An 8,538-nucleotide genomic window follows, 5' to 3' on the forward strand; every position below is an offset into this window, starting at 1 on the left:
GCCACACACTCACACACTCAGGTTTCATCCTGCAAACAAAGTGAGACGTCAAAGCTGTCTCCTACGTCTTTGGAATCCCCTATTTTCAATGTAAATTATCAGTCTGGTATCATCCTTCTGCTAGGCTATGGAGAAGAGCAATGCAGTAATAAATACAAGCAAGTGAAATTCTGGGCATGCTTTTGTAAATCAAACAGGCACCAATACACATCTGGTAATCAATTTGGTAATTAGCTGTATCCCTCAAAAAAAAAAAAAAAAAAGGTGTCTGTAACCACTGGGTTACGTCTGCCCCAGGTGATCTCTACAGATCTGGTAACCAGATTGTCCCCACTCCCACCCCATGCTGCTCTTCAGCCCCTGCATCGCTTGGTGTCTAAGCAGAAAACAAATCAAACATATTCCGGAAACATTTTTTAAAATTGAGTCTAGATTTTAAAAAAAAAAAAAAAAAAAAAAAAAAAAAAGGACCAGGTTGTAAAAAAGGAAAAAAAAAAAAAAAGAGGGTAACTAGATGTCCAAGAAAAAAGCGAGAGCGAGGACAAACGACCCGCACAAGAGCCTAGGACCATTTTTCTCTCCTGCTGTCGCAGAGCTGACAGGAGGAGGATGGGGGTGAGGGAGGGAGGGAAGGGGTGGGGGGAGAAGACCATTTAAAGCATCATCTCCCTATCTGCAAAAGGTCTGGCCTCCCCAGTCCTGAGGAAGCGCTGGTAGCCATTTTCAATTTTTTTTTTTTTTTTTAAGAGCCTAAAAGGAAAATAAAACAGAAAAGGTACATCTCCCTTCTTGCACCAACAGCTCGGCTCCTCCCTCCAAAGAACAAGTATTTAAAAAAAAATCTCAGGTACAAAACCCAATCCACATGCATCCAGTGAGGCTTCTGCAGTCAACTCGATTCGATTTGGCGAGTTGCACTGAAGGAGACGTGATCTTGAAAAATCAATCCGTGATCGCGCCCCCGCGCCGCCGCCGCAGCCGCCGCAGTGGCCACAAAATTAGCGGCTCCGAGGACATTTTTGCCGCAGTGCACGTCCGCCGTAACCACCGAGCACTCGGGTGAATAATGGAAGTACAGTGCGGAGACAATCAAGTTGATTTATCACGCAAAATAATTCACTGCTCCAGTCCAGCTCTCGGTCCTGTCACTTTAAATCACCAACGCGCGTATACACGGATCCATGGGCCCCACACATGCATGGTACACGTGTGTGCGCGCGCGCAGAGCCCAGTGCAAGGATTCCAGGTGGCTTCACGCGCACCAAGGGGGCAAAAGAGCAAAAGGGCCCGTCACCCCAACCCCCTGCCCCCACCTTGTGCAGCGTGGACAAGTGGCTTGTAATGCAGCTTGGAGCAAAATAAAGTCTGAACAAAACTAGACTGTGAGACTAGCACGTCCCAGAGTGAAAGTGAGTGACGTTAACGCAGACTCTGTAAAGACCCGGAGCACTTGCAGGCAAAACTAAAATGCACACACACCCCCTTTTACTTTTTCTTTTTCTTTCTTTTCTTCTTCTTCTTTTTTTTTTTTTTTATAAAAGAAAGAAAAGAAAATCATTAACTGGGTTCAGATCTAAAATGCTGCTTTTAAAATGCACGCACATGTTGAAGACTCAGCGACTGTAATTTCTTGGGTAAACATCTGGTGAAGACATTCCAGGAACACATCTGAAAGGAAGAAAGGCGTAAGACAGCCCCTTCTTTATATATCTTGGGTCAAAAAAGGGTTGTTAAAACTTTTTTTTTTTTTTTTAAGCGTGCTCTTGATCTAAATATCTTTATGAGCTCTAGCGGTCAGTTTGGTTTGGGAGAAGAGGTTTGAGCTGGAGCGGGGAGACCTGGGTCTCAGACACAATGGAGTGTGAGGTTGGGCAAATCTCTTTCCTTATGGCCTTCTTTTCTCTCCTGTAAAATCGCAGGCGGTAAATGATATGCTTTCTAAGTTTTGTGTTTTATGTTTCCACCCCTACACACACACACACACACACACACACACACACAGACACTCCATGATTCTATTTAGGAGGGAATGATGATGGGGTGGGGGATGTATTAATATAGAGAGAAAAAGAGGTCACATTCTTCAGGTGGCATCTGTTAAGACTGGTGGTGATGAAAGTGATGAGTCCAGTATGCCTGAGTCCTTAACAATAAAGATTGTGTCTATATTAAGAGCTGCTATTGTCCAAGTATATATAGCATATAATGAGTGCTCTTTGAGAATGACAATGTAATCTTGTAATTATATATATTTTTTTAGGGGAGGGGAGAAGAAAGGGTCAGCCAAAAGGATTTTGAGACTGGAACACTTTTCAGTATTCTTGTTTACTTGTAATCTGTATATGAAATGTATTAAATGCTTGGATAATTCAGAAAACATAACTTTTTAGTGGGTAAGAATTCTTCTGTACCAGATTGGCTGTCTAGATCTACTGAATTAATAGGATTAATTGCTCCCCATCTACTTTTTCAGAAAACAATTCTAAGCAGAGACAGGCAGGGGCCACTGTTTGGCACCCCCCTTTATCTCTCTAGTGAGTGGTCAAGAGTGTAGGTGCTAGAGCCAAACCATTAGCTAGTTTTGGAATGCACTAGATGAGTAATCATTGGCATATTATTTGCTTTAGTTGTGCCTCAGTTTCCCACATTTCTAAAATGGGGATTATACCGGCAACTAATTCATAGGGCTGTTGTCAGGATTAAATGAGTTATCATATTAAAGTGCTTGGAACAGAGCATGGCACATGTAACAAACAGCTCAATAAATGTTAGAGGTTATTATGACTCTAATGTAAACACAGGGAAAGCAACGTTAGATATAATAGAGGAATCTTTGAGCTGCTCCTGGATTTCAACTAAGGCCTCTAAGCACTTTATTTTATCTGGCTTTTATGTCAGCTTAAAGCGAGGAGCTCAGCAGTCTTTATTATTATTAAGAATAGGCCAGAACATTCCCTACCAAAACTCCATTCCCATACATACAGTAGTTGGGAAACTGGAGAATTCTCCACTTGATCAGATAAATGCAAATATGTAACATTGGCTCTATATGTTGAATGTATACTTACTAATGTGTGTTTTGACTATGCAGGTGGGAGGAAGCCAAGTTTTGTTTTTGTTTTTGTTTTTTTCTTTCCCCCTTTGGAGAGAAGTTTCTAAGGCATCAGCTCCTGTTTCTGTTGTGATACTCTTTCGGGTACAACTTGTTACCTTAGGCCTAGCCTCTGTCATTGAACTATGAAGTCAAAACAACCCCAAATCTCTGGCGTGCTCCCTTTGTGTGATTATTAGTTTAAAGGGGAAAAGCGACATCCTGGATTTCTCTCCTCTCTTAATGACCCCCAGAGTGAAGACTTGAACGAGGCTTTAGGAAGGGTCATAGGCATGGAATGCTTCAGGGAGGAATTCCACTAGTGTTTGCAATTTGGGATTGGAGGCGAGCTGCAGTTAAGCTTTATAGAGGAAGTGGAGATTAGGTGTTTTTCCAGAACAAGATAGGTGCTGGCTCAGTTCTCTGCTTGTTGGAAAGTCATGTCCCACTTCTTTCCTCCAGTGCCACCTGAAGCCCTGGTGCACTAACTCTTCCACCAAGGGCCAGCGCAGAGACCAAGCTGGCAGGCCTGGGACGCCCCAGAGTGGCCGGCGACATCAAGTTTAGAGGGCTACAGGCGCCCGGGGTTAAGTTCAATTTGGGACAGAAAGCGCCTCACTGAGAGCGCTGGGAGAAAAGTTGATTGTTTCCAAGCGCTAGCGTGAGTGCTCCAGATATCCTTGGTCAGCTTGATGAACACAATATCCTAAATAAATGCATCCCTAAAAGAGGGTGCGCTGCCTTCTACTCCACCTGCTTGCCTTCTTCCTTCCCTTTGTGGGGGCGGAATGAAACTTCAGCAGGTGAAGACTCCCACCCCTCCAGCGTTATCACAAGCGCACATCCCTTCTCCTACACAGTCCCTGTAAGGTGCCAGGGAGGAAATCCATGGTACCTATACTTTCAAAACTTTCCGGAGCCAAAGGTGAGAAATCTGGCGACTTCCTTTCCTCCCCACCCGCAGCCAACTTAGCATCCAGAGACCGTGCGTCGTCTGGCCTCGCAGACCTTTCCGAGACGTCTGGCGTCCGGGGGACGACTTCCCTGATCCCAGTCCCTAGTGGACCGCGGACTTTACCAGCTTCAAAGGTACTGGGCAAATTAAGAGTAAATAAATTAAATTGTGCGCTCCATCAGCACCAACCGGGACGACGGGGATCCCGCATTGCGGGCCTGGAGAGGGACGGGGGCGAGGGCAGGTGGAAGGACCAGGCGGGAGGCGCGGGACCGCCGGGCAAGGTCACGACCGCGAGGCCCCGGGAGGAGGAGGCCAAGGTGCGGGGCGCAGCGGCCCGGCGCCGCCCTCGAGGCCCCGAGCTGACCCCCGGCGCCCCCTCCTCCGCACCCGCCTCGCGCAGCCCTGGGGGAAGAAGGGGGCGGCGCGGCAGAAGCGACCCTTACTTTCCTGGTGGAAGCCGAAACCCGCGGGGCTCCCGGGCAAGTTGTCCTGGCAGAAAGATCGGATGCCCAGCACCACCGAACCTTAGCAGGGGCTCTCTGCACCGGCCCCCTGCCCTAGTGGCGACCTGTGAGAAACTTCGTCCCTCCCCTCAGTGTCTTCTGGCCCCGGGAACTTGGCCCGGGACGGCCTAGTTCCCCTTATTAATCCGTGGTCCCACCACCTCAGCAGCCCCTTCTCCCTAAGGGACTTTGGGGGGGGGGTGTCTTCTAATGAAGGGAACAAGTTCAATGTTTTTTTTCCTTTTGAGGAGAGTATTGTGTGACTTTAAAATCTCCTAGGCGTTAAAAAACCAAGCCAGACCAAACAGCAAAACCAAAAACAAAAAAAGCTACTTTCACATGAGTATAGAGTGGAATCAATCCAAACCTTCCTTGGGCCCGGCTGAGTCCTTGGTCAGATAGTCGAGTTCCTGAATCTTTCAGGAAAACAGAGCTCCTTTCACACACTTCTGGAGGCGACTTAATAAGACTGCAATATATTACCACGTTTAAAAGGTTTTGCAGAGGCAAGGTTTCCTAAAAGCGACTTGCCAGCGATGCATGGAAAAGCAAATCCGCTTATAGAGAGGAGCCGCTAAAGAGGAAGGGGGGAAAGGCAGGACCGAGCCCCAATTAAAAACCGCAGTTTCCAACTTTTGAACCAAAGCCCTGATCATTGTGGGACCCTGGGGCCGGGAGAATGTAGTGACTGCCGCTGGAGCCGACAGGTTGTAGACCTCCAAGGCTCTTTGCACTGCTTTCTGGAAGTCTCCAGACTTTTTCTTCCGGTAACCTTTCCCCTCAACAGCCAAAGTTAGGTCTTCCCCCCTTTGTGTTTTGTGGGTGTTTGGACCCTGTTATGTGTGTGTGTGTGTGTGAGAAGCCTTGCTCCTTAAACACACGAAGTGCACAAGTTCTCATTCTTTAGCTGGCAGTCTGTGGACTCAGGATGGGAGTGTGGGTGCCAGCGCAGGTGAAGTTAGGTGCTTGTGCCAGTTTGTTGTCTGAGCCCTCACCCCACAGAGTGGGCCTAACACAGCTCTTATCTCCACAAACTTTTGTTGGAGTTTCTAAGAGAAATCACCACCCTCATTATTTTTGAGCTGAAGGTTTCTGTGTTTTGTGTCATGAACTCAAGAAAAAAAACTGCAGATTTTGTTAGTTTTGTGATTTCTCAGATTTTATAAAGGTCTTGGACCCCATAACTCTGGGTGGGTGGGCGGGGGGAACAAATCACTGAGTCTTTTGCCGGGGAAGTATCACCTGCCAGCTTCATGAGGGTGAAGATAAGGACTGCTTCCCATAAACTTTAAAACATCTAAACACAGTACACCAAATCTCAACTCCCCTGCCTTTGGGAACACACACATACATCCCCCAAGTATTTCTGGTCCTCTTGTGGTTACTCGACTATTTTGTAGCACCTTCTCAAACTGTCTCTTTGAATGGCCATTCTAACTTTTACAAAGTTTCTTGCTGTTTAGCATGATAAGTTGCACTTGCCCTGTGTGCAACACAAGCTTGCTTTTGAGCCCTTGACATGCTTTCAACCCTATCCTAGGAGTGTTTTAAAGGCTACATTTTAGCCTTAGGGATAAAAATGTTCCTTTCATCCTGTATATGGAGAATGCTGGGGGGCAAAGTGGCCAAGTTTGTAGGAAACCCGATCTCTTAGCTTTGCTAACATCAGGAGGATAGTTTCAACATGCCAGTCCTTGCCTGCTCAAGTGCCAGGGCAGGGTACTCGGGACACACCGCAGCCCAGTCTTCTGTTTCTCTGACCAGCAGGTCTGGCCTCCAGCGCCGAGGATGCCGGTGGCGTTAGGGATGTTGCGCACACCTGCAGATTTTAAAGCAGCCCACCGGAGATCAGATCGGGAGGATCCGTTTTTCCTTCGGGCTACCTAATAAAGCAAAGAGCTAGACCTTCACAAAAGGAAAAACATTTTGTTTAAGCCTGTCCTTTCTTAGGAAGCGCACAGAGACCAGGCCCACCGATATTCCGGATAAACTTAACGCTACCAGAAATGTGCGGTGCATTTGACTTGGGCTGGGGACTCATTGAAGACCAGACTCTTAGAGTTAAACTCGCCTCTCTCTTTTTTGTTTCCATTGCTCTAGTTTTCCTCCGGTCTCTTTCCTTCTCAGTGTTCCCTACCTCCTGAAGTGAGTTAATAAAAACATCACCCCATTATATATACATATATAAAGTAGACACTAAAATTGAGAGTTAATGTTGCAACCAAACTCTTCGGGAATCTACCGGTCTGTTCACTGCATCTTTGCCGCTTGTAATGACAGCCACTATTGTTCCTAAACTTCACCAAACTAGTTCTTTCAAGTTCTTTGAGAAAGTGTAATAAACGCTAATTGGAAAAACACCACCACCACCCAACTCTCCTGTATTTTATTTGCTCAGATCAAGGAAGAGGACTCTAAGCAAAGTAATAAACTTTACGTAGGTTATTTTTTAGCTACCGCATTTTCCGTAGCTATTTTTCCTACTTAACTAAATCGTGCAGCGTCTTGCGATTGCACGTCTCCCTCCCCCCTCCTGTCCTCACTAACCCACTGGGCAGTTCTCCCCAAAGGAGTCCGCCCGTGGTGGAAACCCTCCTAGAGGGACCTAGGACCTAAAGCGCTCAGTTTCAAAAGTCCTGGAGAAAATGTCTTCTCCAGAAACTACAAATGGAGCAAACCATTTACCTAATTCATTCAAGAGCCTCTATAGGAAGGACTTTGGAGGACGATGATCCCCATAATGCGATACTAATGGAAATCCCCTTAGCGCGTCTCTCCTGGGCCCGCGAGGGACGGCGTCCGCTCCCTGCCTGCGGTCCAGAGGCCCTGGCCCGCGGCCCCTCCGCATCTGCCCCCAGATGGCACCCCCAGGGCGCCCAGCGACGGCGGCGACTCGCGACCCCGCCGGGGCCACTCTCCGATCCGCGCTGTCACGCGACCCTGGCCACCCCCTCCCCGCCCCCCAGCGCGAGCCACTCCTCCTGCTCTCCCTTCTTTCCCTTCCTCCCCAGTGACTTTTATGGGGGCTGGGGTGGGGTGTCAACTGGGAACATTCCCTGCCTCGCGTTGCCCACTTGCTCTGCCTTCTCCCCACCCCCGGCTGGATTGGGATTGAAATCCGGGAATTCAATTTTGCTGCAAAATCTCGGTTTCCTAGGGAGGGGCTGGAGGGAAGGAAGACCCTGCGGAGCCCGCGGGCCAAGCAGCCCCCCACCCCCACCCCACCCCGCCGCCCGGCCTTCCCGCAGGGAGGATGAAAGCGCAGGGCCCCGGGAGGGGCCCCCGGGCTCCCTCCCCCGAGGGGGCGAGAGCTTGGGGCGGGGGGGGGGGTGTGGGGGGAGGAGGCCGAGGCCAGGCGGCGAGCGCGGGGCGGGGGGCCTCAGGCCTCGAGGGTACCCGCCCCCCCTTCCCAGGCAGGGGAGCTCATGGCCCTGCAGGTGCACCCCCGCCCCCTTTAAGGCCCCTCCGTGGAAACCGCCTTCCGGCCCAAGTTCTGTTCTTTGAGGCTTTGAACGAGGCCTTTCAGAAGTTTTTAAAGCTGCCCCGCCCCGCCCAGCACTCACGGGGTCACACTCCCCCCGGTCCCTCCACCCCCGCCACAGCTGCCGGCCTAGGGGGGTGCGGGACGGGAGCGGAGCGGGCAGGCCCGAGGCCCCCGGGATCGGGGCACCACCCAGGGGCGGCTGGCTCGGCCCAGGGCGCTTGGAGATCCGGCGCCGGAGCCCTGCCTCGGAGGAAGCGCAGGCTAACTGCTCGCCCGGCGCGCCAGCCCCGAGTGGGGGGCGGCGGGGAGCGGGGACGAGAAGAGACCCGGGCGGCGGGTGGGGTGGGGGGCACGGCCGCCTCGCCAAGGTTCCTTTGCAAAACTCTAGCCAAGGGACTATTTTAATTGGCCTTTAGGGGAGGCAGTTAGAGACCCGCGTCCTGGGTCTGCAAGTTCCCCCGCGCGAGTCAGGGCGCCACCTACAGGCAGCTCCGGGTAGCAG

The 8,538-nt window shown here is 50.1% G+C and overlaps 1 long non-coding RNA gene across 1 annotated transcript; it reads left to right on the top strand.

Annotated features, from left to right (window-relative positions):
• The first annotated feature begins 1,424 nt into the window (after positions 1–1,424).
• Positions 1,425–6,912, top strand: LOC106558827. Its single transcript, XR_005358894.1, has 3 exons — positions 1,425–1,685; positions 4,056–4,180; positions 6,320–6,912. It is a non-coding gene; the product is annotated as an uncharacterized LOC106558827 (long non-coding RNA).
• The last annotated feature ends 1,626 nt before the right edge of the window (positions 6,913–8,538 follow it).

This window comes from Canis lupus, chromosome 5 (assembly GCF_011100685.1).
Source record: "Canis lupus familiaris isolate Mischka breed German Shepherd chromosome 5, alternate assembly UU_Cfam_GSD_1.0, whole genome shotgun sequence".
Classification (NCBI taxonomy): Eukaryota; Metazoa; Chordata; class Mammalia; order Carnivora; family Canidae; genus Canis; species Canis lupus.